Source organism: Convolutriloba macropyga, chromosome 12 (assembly GCF_964194025.1).
Source record: "Convolutriloba macropyga chromosome 12, txConMacr16.3, whole genome shotgun sequence".
Classification (NCBI taxonomy): Eukaryota; Metazoa; Xenacoelomorpha; order Acoela; family Convolutidae; genus Convolutriloba; species Convolutriloba macropyga.
Window position 1 is genome coordinate 23384748 of NC_134479.1, and position 15331 is coordinate 23400078.

The window sequence follows — 15331 nt, forward strand, 5'->3', positions numbered from 1 at the left end:
AATTTTATGTGGGATGTTATAAGGACTGTAGGAAGTTGAGAAAGTTGTTCTTGAAGCTATAACCCAATAATCGTTTAGCGGAATATTCATTGATCAGTTGGTGGTTCTAAAACCAAACAGGGGACATTTAAAATGTCTAAGTCAACTAGGCTTGAAGAATGAATTTGAAGTAATAGACTGTTAAGTTGTTGAGGATTGTACTTTCCCCAGAAGACAGCAATAGGGTCTTCGTTAGAGTTAGTAGCACAGAAAACTACAGTTCTTACTTCGTTAGAAATTTGACAACTGGTTAAGGTGTTAAACTCACTATTAAATTTCAGCTTTTGATTTGCCTTAATGGAAACTTTCACAAGTGTATCAGGGTTGATAGAAAGAGAAATAAGAAAACCGTTTTGGTCGAATGAGACTTCGGTCATATAATAGGATTGATTGTCTTTACGGTGTTGGTGTATTGTGGTGTGTTTAACTGGTGATGAAAGTGTTTAGTTTAGGTAGTGTTTGTCGGGATTTAGAAACTTTCTGAATTGTCAGTCTCTAAAGAGTTATGAACTCCTGCTATAGTTAGTGACTGAGAATTGAATTGAGAATCAATATTGAACAGAGATACCTGGTATATGTGTTGTGGAGATGTGTTGTGGCAAATATTTGGTGTTCACAAATTGAAATGCTTGAAAACTTTTCTAATTTTCTAAGTTATTATTTGAAAGGGGCAAAATGTGAAGATAGAATTTCGGACAGAGAGAAATAGAGGGAGAGAGAGAGAGAGAAAGAGAGAGATGGTTTAGTTAAAGCTGAATTTGAGAGAGAAGAAGTAATTGATTTCAGAAGGTAACTGAGAAAATTGATTTTGAATTTGGGTAAGGCTCTTAAATAGTAGTTTTCAGGGTTAAGTTACCAAAATATGTGTGCTCATTTCTGATTGGCCAATCACTAGCTGTGACTAGTGCCATATAGCATGTTGTTAAACTGTGATACGATTGAAATGTTGCGCTAAGTTCTCTATTTTTAGCACAGAATTGCGTTTATTAGCAGATTTTTGGGCACAAATTATGTGTGTTTTTGACCATTCCTGTAAAATGAAAACAAACAGTGTATTACGTGATGTCTGTCGATAGCAGCTAGGTTAAAAAGTGGCATAAAATTAATTTGAATATATCTTATTTTGTCGTTTATTTCATGAAGTTAGGTATTTAGTCTATAACCAATCTTAATACATGGGCGAATCGTGAAAGTTGAATTTATTCATAACTAAGATAGCAAGGTTGATGATTTTTGGGCTGAAGGTAGTTTGTGCATCAGAACGTCGTGTGATTTAGAAATAATTAACAAAAGGTTTGCTAATTTTTTGGGGCTACCTTTTTTTGTTTATAGCCAATCTTAATACATGGGGGAAAAGTAATAATTGCTGTTATTCTAAGACTAAGGCTTCAGATCTACCGATCGCTTAACTGAACATCGTAAGGGTGACTAGGAAGTGCATGAGACAGCGAAAAACAAGTTGTTTGTAGTTTAACTCATTTTATCTTGGTTTTACTATGCAAAAGTTATAATTTCACCAATTTCATGTCCTTGTTATGAAATTGTGACAACTTTTTGGACGAAAATGAAAATTCTACTCTGAACACATTAACTACTAATACTTGGTATGTTCTCTAAACGAACTTTCACTTGTCTATTGCGTAAAACCTCTAAAGGGGAACACTTTAAAGATTGTAAGGTAACGATATAGAAAAGTTTCATTTTTCCTTTAAAACTTTTGCTAACTCTCTTTCTTTTCAAAAGTCAGTTTGTTTTTCAGCGTATATCTACTAATCAGAGAATTTAATTTAGAAATCTGAAAGTTTGAATACAATCGGAATTGTTAATAAAAAGCGCGAACAGAAATAAATTCAATAACTTAAACTTTTTTGGGATTTATACTACGGTATTTCTAATTTGTGTGTTGTAAACTTTTGTGAACTATTAAAGCAAGCATGCGTTTGTGCAACTATGTGGTCTGAGTTGTTGAGCGGATAAATTCATCAAGTTAAAGCTCTTCCTGACAAATGTGTAAGGTTTGCACTTAGGCGACATAATTCTTACGTGCGGAATTTAAATTTGCGGTTAGTTATTTGTTCTTAAGTGATCTAATGTTTATTTTAAACGTTCCTTGGGTCCTTAAGCTATTAAATTTAGCTCTATTTGTTGACTATGTGGTTTGCTTAATTTTGTGTTTCCTGACTAATTGCGATTTTACGTAGGTTAGATATTTTGCAAGGGACAAATTTTTGTAATTAAGGTATTTAATTTAGGTAAGGTGTTTGCTCATGGGGGAATTGTTTCTACTTAACTTTGCTTTGGGTAACACGTGTTTTCAGCGTTAGTTTGCAATAAGAGGTATGCATAAATGTTGAAAATGTACGAATGTTGAACATGTATAGGAGTTATGTGTGTGTAACAGCTTGCAACGGTGATTAATTGCGTGCTTTATGTAAGATTTGTGTTGAGTGGGCTATTTGCTTTTTGCTTTAAACGTTCATACTATACAGTTGGATCTCTTAATCAAATCTTTAAACTTTCTTTGATTTCTTTAACCTTCTGATTTTTCATTTCTAACTTTCTTTCTTTAATCCTTAAACTTTTATTCTTTCTTTTTCTTAATCTTAGTTGTTTCTTCTTAATTTTCTTTTCTGTTCATTTCTTATTTCTTGTCATTTCTTTCTTCTTCTTATCATGTCTCATATGCATATCAATTTTTTGGAACCCGATCACGATATGCAGGATGAATTGGATCGTGCTAAAGTTGAAATCAGCAGAAGGGGGCTTGAGCTTACTTCCACCACGGGATTTAGGAAGACGGTTAAGAGTTATTTCTATCGGAAATATATCAATCAGGAGGTCGCCGGATTGGATGCTGACAATTTTTTGTTCTTCATGTCTGAGGGCTAAAATGACCTAAGGGTGATTTTGGGAGATGAAGAAGTTCACGCTCTAGACAGGGTGAGTGTCATGGAGAAACCATGGAGGCGGCGTGACATTCAGTGTGTGTCCGTTGAGACCTTAGAAGTTATCGATTTCTTCCTGGGCCTAGATGTGAGTATCTGTTGATTTATTACTCAGAATAAATGTTTGTTGTGATGAGGCCTTTAGGGGCGTTCGGAGGAAAAAAAATAAAAGGTTTTTAAGGTTATAAAAGGTTTTTAAGGAGAAAAAAAAGAGGGGAAATGTTTGTTAGCCAGAGTGATAAGGAGAAAAAAATTTTTGATTTCAGTTCTTCCAAAATTTCTTTGTGGGGGACAAAGTGGAATGGGCGTGGGAAGAGCAAGAGGTCTTAGCTCTTCACTATGCGTGGTGGGATCCAGAAGTTGGTCCCGTGCTTCAAGGAGCATATAAGATGCTGAGGGAGCTGAAACTTCCGGAGTGTGCCATCTTCAAATGTGACACGCTCAGGAGCGCTGTGCTTAAGAACCTGCTAAAGGACTTTATGAATATGCGGGTATGATTTAAAATTGTGGAGATTTGCGCTTATATGGGGGTTGTGCGCGTGATATTGAAACTATGTAAATATATTTTTATTTTATTTTTGGTGCTAGGTTACGCATTTTATTATAAAAGTTATTATTTGAAAGAGATTTTGTGTCTCTATTTCTTTTTGAGTTTTTGTAGCAAGTCAGAAGGAATAGGTTCACCAAAGAATGTGGGTGCTTTTCTATTACGTTGAGGTCTGCTTAATACTTCATTTGCGTCAGGTAAATTAGATATATTAGGTGATGCTGTAGGTGTAGGATTGTAAGGTGATGATGTGGGGCTATTATGCGTTGCTTGGGGGAATAATTTGCGTGTAGCTTTAAATTTACTAGTATTATCAGGTGGTGTAGAAAAAATTTCTTGCTGTGGGCTATTAGGTGAATACATATTTTGCATGGGGTAGGGGGTTGAAATGCGTGGGGGTAGAAAATTAGAAGAGCTTGTGCCTTGTATATGCGTAGTATTATCTGCTCGTGTTTGTAGCGATTCCAAGCCTGAATCTTTTGTTGGAGTAGCCTCAACGTTAAATGTTGGCTGTAGTGTAGTACTAGGATTAACAGTATATTGTGTTTCTACTAAGGGCCACTGCGAAATAGCAATATGTTGTGCGCCTCTATAAGCATTAGATTTGGATATATTATACTTATTATATTGAGTATAATAATCATCCGTATCGTCTGGGACTATATAGTTCTCAACTAACTCTTGTATTTTTTCTTCTTTCGGGTAATAAGGTACTATATGATTTCTATGCACGGTTTTCTTCTCATTTGTTTTATCATGTTGTATTTCATATGTAGTATTAGTTAGCATTCGTTGCACAGTGTAAGTGCCTGAGCGTAGCTCCTGTAGCTTTTTAGACTTTAGTAGTCCTTTAGAGTGATTTTCTAGTAGTACTTTTCTACCTTCAGGTATAGGCTTTCCGAGTTTAAATCTATTTCTATACTTGTGCGCTTTATTCGTAGTTTGTCTACATTTAGTGTAGGTATTCGAGTATATAGTTTTAAATGTATTCTTTCGTTTTAAAGTTTCGTTAGATAATCTGTTTTGTAACAACTTCTCTATCTTTTTGTTATTACAAGTTTCTTCACTATGTGAGTGTGGCGGTAGATTATTACAATACTCTGATGTGCATTTCTTTTGATTATCTCGTAGTAGTCCTAACTTTAGTGATAAGGGTATTTGCGGTTTCATTCCAAATAGTATTTCATTATGGGTATATCCCGTACTGTAGTTTACTGCAGTATTGTGTGAAAATGCAAATTTACTAGTGTACTCGGACCAATTAGATCCACTTTTACTAGTAAAATGTCTTAGGTAATTAGTCAAATTTTTATTTTGTACTTCTACTTTGCCGTTAGTCCACGGTGAATATGCAGTTCGGGGGCATAGTGTAATTCCCATTTCGTTTGTGTAGTGAACGAAATCATTACTAATAAAAGCATTGCCGTTATCATGTACTATTTGTTGCGGTATACCAAATGTAGTTATAAATTTCTCTAGTTGATTTACTGTTTCAAGAGCTTCAGCATTCTTGCTAGGATATACTTGTATAAATCTAGAGAAAACGTCTACTATTACAAGACAAAATCTATTTCCTTTGCTAAGTGGTCGTAGTTGACCTTTATGATCAATATGAAGTGTATGTAGGGGTATAGCTTCTAATTTTCCCCATGGTTCTAAGGGTGCTTCGTTCAAATCTTTGCGTGCTGACTTATTAGTTTGGCAACTTAAGCAATCTAACATTAACATTTCAATCCATTTAAACATACCGGGCCAATAGAAATATCGCTTAACTCTATTGTAAGTTGTGCTTTCTGCTCTATGACCACTAAGTTCATGCGTATGTGCGACTTCGAATATCTTTATAAATAGCGAAAGTGGTGCACATATCCTAACGTCAAAAGAGCCGTCTTCACAAGGTTCGGAATAACAGAGTAAATCATATTGATTCTCTAGAAACAACAAGTTGAAATTATTCCTATAAGTTTGTAGTGCTTTAGATTGTTTAATAATGTAGTCCTTTTCTGGAGCTTTGCCTAATTTTAGCCAATCTCTAACTTTATTTATCACGGAGTTGTTTACTTGTTCTTCAAGAATATTATCGGTGTCAAGATTAGCGTTTTTTGCAAAATCTGTAACTTTAGCTATTAAATCTAATGTATCTGTGTGGACATCTTTTTCTGAGAGGTTTTGAAAAGCTTCTGGTTCAATAAGTTTCTTAAATTTTGTCCGTCTGATATAGTCCGCTTTAGCAGATTCTAATTGTTCAATAAGTGAGTTTTCAATATTACCTTCTACTAAGTCTAACCAGTCTTGGTCATCATAACCTTCTCGGTCATCACTTATTTCAGCTATTTCTTCTATCTCGGAATAGTAGTGATTATCATACTCGCTAGTTAGTTCTGAAGTTAATTTCTTTATTTGATTTATTTGTGTGCCGTAGCGAAAACAATCAGAGAAATTGTGTATAGCATTACAGTGTTCATTTATGTAGTCTGGTGCATCATCTACGCTAAAGTCACCTTCATCATTTATATTAATAAGTTTCCTTCTTTCGCCTTTGACTTGAGCAATAATTGGATAACAGTCGTTAGCTGATGCGTCCTTATCGTCTTGATGCAATACAGAGTAGTTGACTTCTTTTCCGTTAATATGAAACTTTATATCTTTAGGTATTACCTTGTGCTCTAGTTGATAAAGTTTAGCATCTGCTAAAGAAACGTTTCGGCTAAGAATGTCAGGGAATGCTAAGTTTTTGCCTTCAGTGTATATAATTTGCAAGTTTTGGAACTTAGTTATTACAACTTGATACTTAAAGAAGCGATGTGACATTTGTCCTGGTCGTGACCAAAGAAATAGAATTGGTCTGTGATCACAATATAGGTAAATTTGAAAAGGGGATCCAATCACCTAAAATTCATATGTTTGTAATGCAGATATTATTCCGCATAGTTCTCTATGTTGAGGGGACATCTTTTGTTCAGCTTTATCAAATACTCTCGAGTTTGCTGAAATCATACGTTTTCTATCAGGAAAATCTTGTATAAGAACACAACCTGTTCCTAAATTAGATGAATCAGCATGTATATGAAAGGGATAGTCATTAGAAGGAAATGCGTTAGAAATATCGTGACATAATCTTTGTTTAAGGTCTGTGAATACCTTTTCGTGTTCTGGTAACCACTTGAATAGTGTTGTATCTTTAGTTAAGTCATATAGAGGTTTTGCATCTATGTGAAAGTTCAAAATATAGGTATGATAGAAACCCATCATTCCTAAAACTCTTAAAACTTCTGTTTTCGATTCTGGCGTTTTTAGGTTTCTAATATCATCTATGCGCGAAGCAATAGGCGATAGTCCGTCCTTAGATATAACATGTCCTAGAAATCTCACTTTTCGTAAGAAAAACATTGTTTTATCGGGGGCTGCTTTAAGGTTTGCCTTTCGAAGCAAAGAGTGATACTCTTTTACTATTGTGAACATTTCTTGTTTATCTTTAGCTTGTAATAAAGTATCGTCTATATATGTTATGGCTTGTTTACGTTTTATAAGGGGTCCAATTGCATAACGCATTAGTTTGCTAAAGAAACTGGGTAATGGCTTAAGACCATAAAATCCTACTTGATAGGTGTATTGTCTGCCTCCTACAATAAAACTTGTAACCTTCTGAGTATCTTCGGTTAGTGGTACTTGATTATAAGCCGATGATAAATCACTACTTGTAAATATATTCTTGTCATTAGAACGTTTAGTGGTTCGAGTGGCCAACTAGAATTACTTTTATCAGTTATAGAGTTTAGGTATCTAGCATCAATGACTAGTTTTACATAATCCTTCTTAGGTAATATGATGACGGGATTGACAAACCAACTATTCATATCATCGTTCTCATTGAGCTCTCTGATTATCCCTGCTTGAATTAATTCGTCCATTAGTCTCTAATTTATCTCAGAGATGAATGGGTATTTTGCTTGGTCGTTGCTTTTTAAAGGTTGCGTCTTTCTTTAAGGGTAAATGGAACTTATGCTTAGTTCTGCCAATATCATACTTATGATGTGAATAAACATCATTATCCTGAAGTATTATTTCTATCAACTCAAACAATTCATCATCAGTCAAATCACTTTGCGTGAAATCAAAGTTATCTAAGAACCTTTCTAGATACTCTATGTCTTGAACTGTATTTCTATTTTGCTTAATTACAAAATCACTAACTGCTTTATTTATGATTCGGTTGCTATGTAGTTTATCTCTAAACTTAGAAACTGTTCGTTGACTTTAGGTCTACATAACTCTTTTGCTTCGGTAGAGAAGTCTGTGGCTAGTTCTCTCTCATCTTCTTTGCATTTTTCTATTAACTCACTTTCAATAATCTCGAGCACTTCTTCCTGTTCTAGTGTATTAGTTTCTACTTTTTGTAGTTTATCAATATCATCTTTGCTTGTATGCACATAGATAGTTATTCCTGAATTCTTAAATGTTTGTTCAATGAGAGAAGATATTTCTCTCCAATTCATTCCGTCTAAACCACAAGCTATTTTTGGCATCGCTATACAGCGTAAATTTAGTCCTAGTGCATGATCTCTCATAGCAAGAAGTGTTGTTTTGATTGTATTAATTGTTGGCTTCTCATAATGATTAGCCTTAGTGATGAGATTGTATACTAAGTTATTATCTGCTCTGAAAGTTATTATGTCACCTATATCACAGTTTCTACTCTTACAGTAGTCCTTTAATAAGGGTATTCTTTTTGAGATTGTGTTAACAAAACCTTTTCTCATTTCTGCATCTGAGGATATCGTGTGCGCTATAGGCATATTAGAGTCAAATATAGATTGGGTACGAAAATCTATATATCTAATGCAAGAATTAGTTTGGATTTGCTGTCCTTCTTGTAAATTCTTTACTACTGTGTTCAGTATGAAGCAACTGTTATAGTCCTCACTTTCATTTAGTATTGTACTTGTAAATTCGGCACAGTTTTTGATATTGTATCTTTGTATAGGTGTGTCAGTTATATCACACATAGCATAACCTATTATTCCTCTATTTATCTGTATTGGGTGATTCTTTTGATTCTCCATGAATATGGGTAGAAATTCTTCAGGTTGTGGACAAAGTGTGTTCACAAAGACTAGGTCAGTTTTTGCAACATTAATATGAGGCATGAAATATGTTCCTGGTGGATATAAGGCTTGACTGGGGTGCTTTTGCTTGTGCAATTGTGTACTTTTCTGTTGTAGAAAGATTGGTTGAGCTATGTTTAAAGCAGTCATCTCAGTTATGTATGGGTAATCTTTCTCATTGTTGAGTGAGCCGTAGCAAATTAGGTTTCTCTCAGTTTTTAATTCTACTGCGGGGATATCGAAGTGAAGTGCTTTTAAAAACAAATTTTAAAAATCAATACCTATTATGTTCTGTCTCTGTTCTTTAGTAACGAATACTTTATGGGGGACTGTATATTTACCGTCAGTTTCGAAGCTAGATTGAATAGTTGTGTAGCCAAGCATTCTGATTGATGAACCAGTATATGTCTTTGAATCACAATTTGTATTTTGTAAATGCAAATTTTGTCCAAGGTATACTAGAGCAAGGTATGTAGGATGGTTGATGATAGTGCAAGTTGATCCTGGATCAATCATGAATTCTACTTCTAAACCACTATTATTTTTAATGTCTCCGGTGGCAAAGTGATATAAGTTGAGATAAATTCTTTACTTAGTACTACATTCTTTAGTAGCGTTCGGAGACTTCAAAAGTTTAAAGGAAAGAAGTCTGTTATAGCATTTACGTAGTCATCGTCGCCTTCAACGAAACTTATTTGATTTGGTTGTTGCTGAATATTGTTGGGTTTTGATTGTCTTTGTTGTAGATTGTTATTTCTACTTGGTGTATAGAAGCTAGCACTTTGTTGTGGCTGTTGCTGTTGTTGTGGTGATGGTGATTGTTGTTCAAGATTTGGTTCATTATTTCTATAGGTGTTTTGCTGAGGGAAGGTTTGTTCGTATGGTTGAGTGAATCTATTGCCATAACTGCTAAACGATGTATTTTGTTGTTGATAGTTAGGCTTGCTGAACCTAGGATTATAGTTTGAGTAGCCACCTCTTGGTTGATAGCCTTGGTTTCTAGGACCATTGAATCTTGCATTGCCTCGGTTATTCTTTCTATAATCATTAGAGAACGTTATATTTGGCCTTCTTGGTTCAACTAGTTCCTTTCTCAGTTTGTTAACACTATCATCTATCTGCTTCTTTGTGCATCTAGAGATGGAATGACCATCGCTTCTGCAATAATCACAGAATCTAGTACTGTTAGGTCTGCCTTTTATGTTTGGGTCTCTAGGCCTAGGAGTATCTATAGCATTCACTTCGTTGCTTTTGAAGAGACTGGTTAAATCGTTAATTTTGCTCTCGAGTGTTTTAAGTTTATCTATGCCTGTAGCTCCACTAGATTCTGTTGTTACAGAAAATGTTAAGTCTTTTACAACTAAGTGATCGACAAACTGTGTCCAAGTTATTGAAGGATTCTCAATAAATTTCTCGTGCGCTTTGCGTTTTAAACCTTGTGGCCTTAGTCCTCTTATAGCAAAATCTATGTATTTCTGACTTCGTTGTCTTTGTTGGACTTCTTTCTCTTTCCTGATATTGTCATCACCTTCAATACTTGTTGGTATCTTTTCTGGCCAACCTTTATCAACTCCACTCTTTATTCTATGTAGATAATTCTTTATTAATTCTCCTTCTTGCCTGAATGCGTTCTCAACCTCAAATCTAAATTGGTCTCTACCGTCTGTAAATCTTTTTATAAAGTCATCTTTTAAAGTATTCCAATCTGTAGTATCTGTGACTTCACTTTCAAACCATTCTAGTGCTGTATCAGTTAAAAGTGAGCCGAAAAAGGATTGTTGCCTTTTATCATAGCTGGTTTGTGCAGCGGGTGCTGTAGGCCTAGTTCCTAGTGAAAATAGTATTTTGTTTTCTACAGAGTTCCAAAAAGAAGTGGCATCCTGATTAGGATCATTGCCTGAAAAAGATACAAGTGAAAGGTTTGGATGTGTTATGGGAGTTTCAGGTGGGGGAGTAACGGCAGGTGTAGGAGTGCTACCACCAGCACTGACAATGTTTAAAGGACTGAAGTTATTGTATTAAAACAGAGAAATAGTTTAAATCAAATTCAAATGAGAATTTAAGTGAGAAACCCTTTGAATAGCTAAATTATACAAGTTAATTAAAGGGCTTCTCTATAATAAGTGAACAAGTTAAATTTAGGCAAGCTTCTCTGATAGTTTAAATGAACAAGTTAAATTGAGATTGCCTCTTCTATATTAAATGAACAAGTTAAATTTAAGTCGCCTCTCTGTATTAATTGAACAAGTTAAATTGAAGTAGCCTCTCTATGGCCACCATTTATACTGCTGGTCCGTACATTAGATACTTAAACGACGGGGTTAATCGCGGGACCACATGTATAACTTGAGAGTTCAACCCCTAGTTCTACTCTTGGTATATACTTAAGTATTAAAGAAAGTTAAATGCAAATATGAATTAATAAGTTATGTTAAACAGCATCAATTATGAACCGAGCATGAAGGGATAGAATAATTAAAGTTGTTAAGACTGAGATAGCACTCAATAGTACAGGTTGAGTTATTCTAAGTTAACTTGTAACTTAGATAGAGTTTAAGAGATGTTAAATTATAACTTAGAGAAGTTAAATTTAACTTACCTGATTTCCAAATTTGTGCTAAGTTAATATTTTATGACTTAGAGAGTTCTTGGTTAAGAACAAGTCACAAAATATTCTAAGTTAGAAAAATATCTCAAGTAAGCTGAGATTGAGCAAGGGAGCAATACGGGAGTACGATTTTAAATCAGAAGTTATCAGGGACCAAAAAGTGTTGTTGGTTGAGCGTGCAAGCTCCTTTTATACTTGCGGACACGTGGTTCTCTAGTATCCTATTGGATAGAGATAACAGTGTCGACAGAGTTACCAAGGTTAACTTGGTGTTATCTGTGTGGCGTGATAATATCACGTCATTGTATTCTCAGTTTTAGTTAGTGATCTTAAAATAGTAGCTTATTCAAAACTACCTAATAATTTGTTCACACGTTAAAATGGACTTTGTCCAAATCATGTTTGTGCTTCACGCACTATAAAGTAAATTCTCAAAATAGCACTAAGATTATCAAATAATGTTACTGAGTGTAGCACACTTCAGTACAGGAGGTTTGGGGTAAACATGCATAAGCTTTACTGCTTTACTGATAAATTCGGGCGTCGTTAATGTCATCGAGTTCTAGTTTGCCTCTTTGTTTCGATCTGAGATTCTTTATGAACCTTATGACCAAAGCCACAGAGCGCATTAACTTCGTCCAATTTGAGAATCTACTGACGTTAATAAGTCATTCACCGTTTGATATTTCTGTTGTGACGTTTTTCTCTTCCTTGTTACTCAGGGAGTTCTTCCAATGGCTTTCGGGATCACCTAAAAAAGCTGGAGGCGTTAACCAGAACAAATTGATATCACAAGCTGGTATTCCTCGGGAGACATGGTCTGCGAGGTTGAGTTTTCCACTGATATGCTGCCACTTGGAGACATCTGTGTTGTTGCGGATCTCTTGTACTCTATTTGCAATAAAAGTGTTCACTTTGTCTTTGCTTTTGATCCAGGCAAGGACAGCTTCACTGTCGCTCCAAAATTATCTTGAGGTAACTGGTATTGTTATCTGCTTGGAAACAAATTACATTAGTCTACATCCTAGCACGGCTGCTTGCAATTCAAGTTTCGGGACACTGATTTGCTTTAGTGGCGCAACTTTAGCTCTAGCAATAACAAACCCAGTTGAAATGGTGTTAGCTGACTGAGATCTGATGTATATGACTGCTCCATAAGCCAACTGTGAGGTATCTCAGAAGCAATGTAACTGGTTTATCAGGAATGGCTCGTTCGGAGACACAAAACATCGTGGCATTGCTATTTCTGGCACATTTAGATACTCCTATATCCAAGTTTTTTTTTACTTCTGTTTTTCAGCTGACAGGAGATCATCCCATGCAAGTCCTTCTTTCCAAGTTTCCTGCAAGATGATTTTGAGTGCAATCAATAATGGGGCAATGATTCCTAATGGATCGAAAAAGCAGGCAGTTAAGGAAAGGAGCTTTCTGAGTGTGTATTCCGTTTTGTCTTCCTGAACTTTGGCAAGCTTCTGGTGGAAGAAAGTATCATTAACGGTGTTCCACGGTACATCTAAGACACGATGTATGTCTTTTTCATTGTCACTATGTTCTTTGGGTATTTTTCTAAGACATTGAACACAGTTTGAGACAAATTTTGTCAGACTGAACCCTCTTTTAGAGAGGGTTTGACGCAAGTCTTGAACTGCCGTTTGAGCTTCCTGTTCATTGACAAACGAATGTACAAAGTCATCCATGTAGAAACTGTTGAGTATTAAATCTTTTGTAGCGTTGTTTCCGAAATCTTTTGCTGTTTGTTGGAAAACAAACATTGCTGTAGTTGGTGAACATCTGGCTCCAAAGATGAGTCGCATGTACTGGAACTGTTGTGTGGAGTTCTTTGAACGCCAAAGAAAACGGAGACAAGACTGATCTTCTGTTCGAATACAAATTTGCATGAACATGGCCTCAATGTCTGCCATTACTGCAACAGATCCTGGCAAAACCGGAGTATTAAGCCGACTAGGTTGTTGAGAACGTCGGGGCCTGACAGAAGGTTTTTGTTTAGCGACTGCTTCTTGAAAAGAGATGCGGCGTTTGCAACACGCCTAACTTTCCCAGGTTTGTTGGGGTTGGTGACGGGGTGAAGGGGAAGGTACCAAATCTTCTCTGGTGCTGGATTTGAGAAAGTAACTGATTTGACAAAACCTTTCTCCAAATCTGTTTCCAAAGTTTTCTCATACAATTGCTTCAACTCAATATCTTTGTTGAGTCGTCGCTGTAGGCTGTCAAGCTGTGCTTTGGCAACCGGATAGTTGTTTTCCAATTTAATGCCCTGTTTCCAAAGTAAGCCGATTTCATATCTGTCTCCGATATGATGGATTGTATCTTGTAATATTTGAATTGCTCTTTTACTGTCTGTTGAAGTATCTGCAGTTTCTTCAAATTGGGTTCCTGTGTTCTCTTTTTTCCAGAAACTGGTCACATATTCACTGAGATGTCTTTCAGTATCAACAGTTAAACTTGTGAGCGCATGGTCAAAGGCTCTATAACTATGTGATAGGAAGTTTGTTTCCTACAGTAATGGCTCAGTTTTTCGCTTAATTGGGCCGGTAATTGTCCAGCCGAGAAGATTGCGTAAATCAAAGGGGCTTCCTGAGGGTCCTTGAAGGAACTTGCGTTCCAAAATGTATTCGGTAGCGCAACACCAAAAGTATCTGTATCTTGTTATCACTAAGTTTAGGAAAATGTATGTGTTGAAGGTGAGGGTATGACGAACACGCTTCGTTCAAATCGTTCACAGGTGCATCGTTGAAAGTCCAATTACTGACGGCATGAACTTAGTTTAAACGGAAGAGTGGTTGATTGCTATTGAACTTTCCAATGTTGGACAAGATTTCCAACCGAACAAGATTTGCGTGCATGACGATTCGTCAAATGTGATACATTCAGATCGACTTCTGAAGTCTTTGGAGCCCGTACCTTGTCGGCAGCCGTGTTAAAGACGTATGAAATGGTACTACCATTGTCTAGAATGGCATAACAATTATGTCTTTTGTCATCATTTCCGAAAAGGGTGACAGGTATCACCTGTAGTTGATTTCTCGTTCTTGATGGAAAACCAGTATTGTAAACCTGTGTTGGGTTGTAATTGCTTTTGTCCAGTTGTTCCAATGGTTCACACATTGGCAGATCAATTTCTGTCAAGTCTGTAGATTCGGGTGCTTTTTGTCTGTCTGTGTGGAGAAGGCTGTGGTGTTTGCCATACCAATGTCGACAGACGTTCAGTTTTGACGTGCAGTTTTTGGCCGCGTGACTGGCACTTAGGCAATTGAAGCACAACAAGTTCTTCTTTGCTCCGCTATTGCGTCTGCTGGCATCGAGACTGTTAAACTTCCGACACTTGTCAATGTAGTGATCTTGCTGGTCAAGTGGGCATTTTGTTCTGCTTCTGTTTTGATGTTGAATTTTTCATAGGCTGTTTTGAACCACAGAAAGAAAAGCTTCCTTTTGTGTTGTTGCTACTGTCAGCCGTCGATTGCTGGGGATTTGCAATATCGATGTTTCTTTTCGCTGTACAGTTTCGCTTTTTTGCCGGCGTTTGAGTTTTTACTTCGTGGGAAGTTCCCTCTCCAGTTCGTACGGGTTTGGTTCTTATTCCATTTGTTGAAGGAACCCTGTGGTGGGTTTTGTTGACCTGAATGGTTATTAGTGGTTGATGAAAATGTGTCTTGTAATTGTTCGAAGGCTCTGGATTGCCGATCCATCAAATCGGAAAGCTCTGTGAGACCTGGATTTTTCCAGTCGTTGTCAACAACATGTTCGGTCCACTTCACCTTGATTGCGTTCTCTAGCTCATCTCGGGCTATCCTGAGCAAGTACGTTGCATTTAGGTCGGCACTGTAGCTGTGTGAGGCAAATGTCTGAAATAACTTTCTTAACAGCGAAGCGAATGCTATCAAAGCTGCGTGGTAATTCACAGCTAGTCTTTGGAAAGCTTCTAGTTCTTTTGTTAAAGCGCCAACAACGTTTTGCGGGTTTCCAAAGTGTCTGTTGAGCTCTTGAATGGCGGAGGACTAAAAGTTTGGGTTGCAAAGAAAGCCGGAGATGCAATCTTTTGCCGTTCCAATGACTAAACTTTGCAAAT

The 15331-nt window shown here is 36.3% G+C and overlaps 1 protein-coding gene across 4 annotated transcripts in view; it reads left to right on the forward strand.

Moving 5' to 3' along the window:
- The window catches only part of LOC142351109 (nose resistant to fluoxetine protein 6-like), a 107623-nt gene that overhangs the window by 15157 nt on the left and 77135 nt on the right, over positions 1–15331 (forward strand). The gene's annotated exons all lie outside the window — the stretch shown is intronic.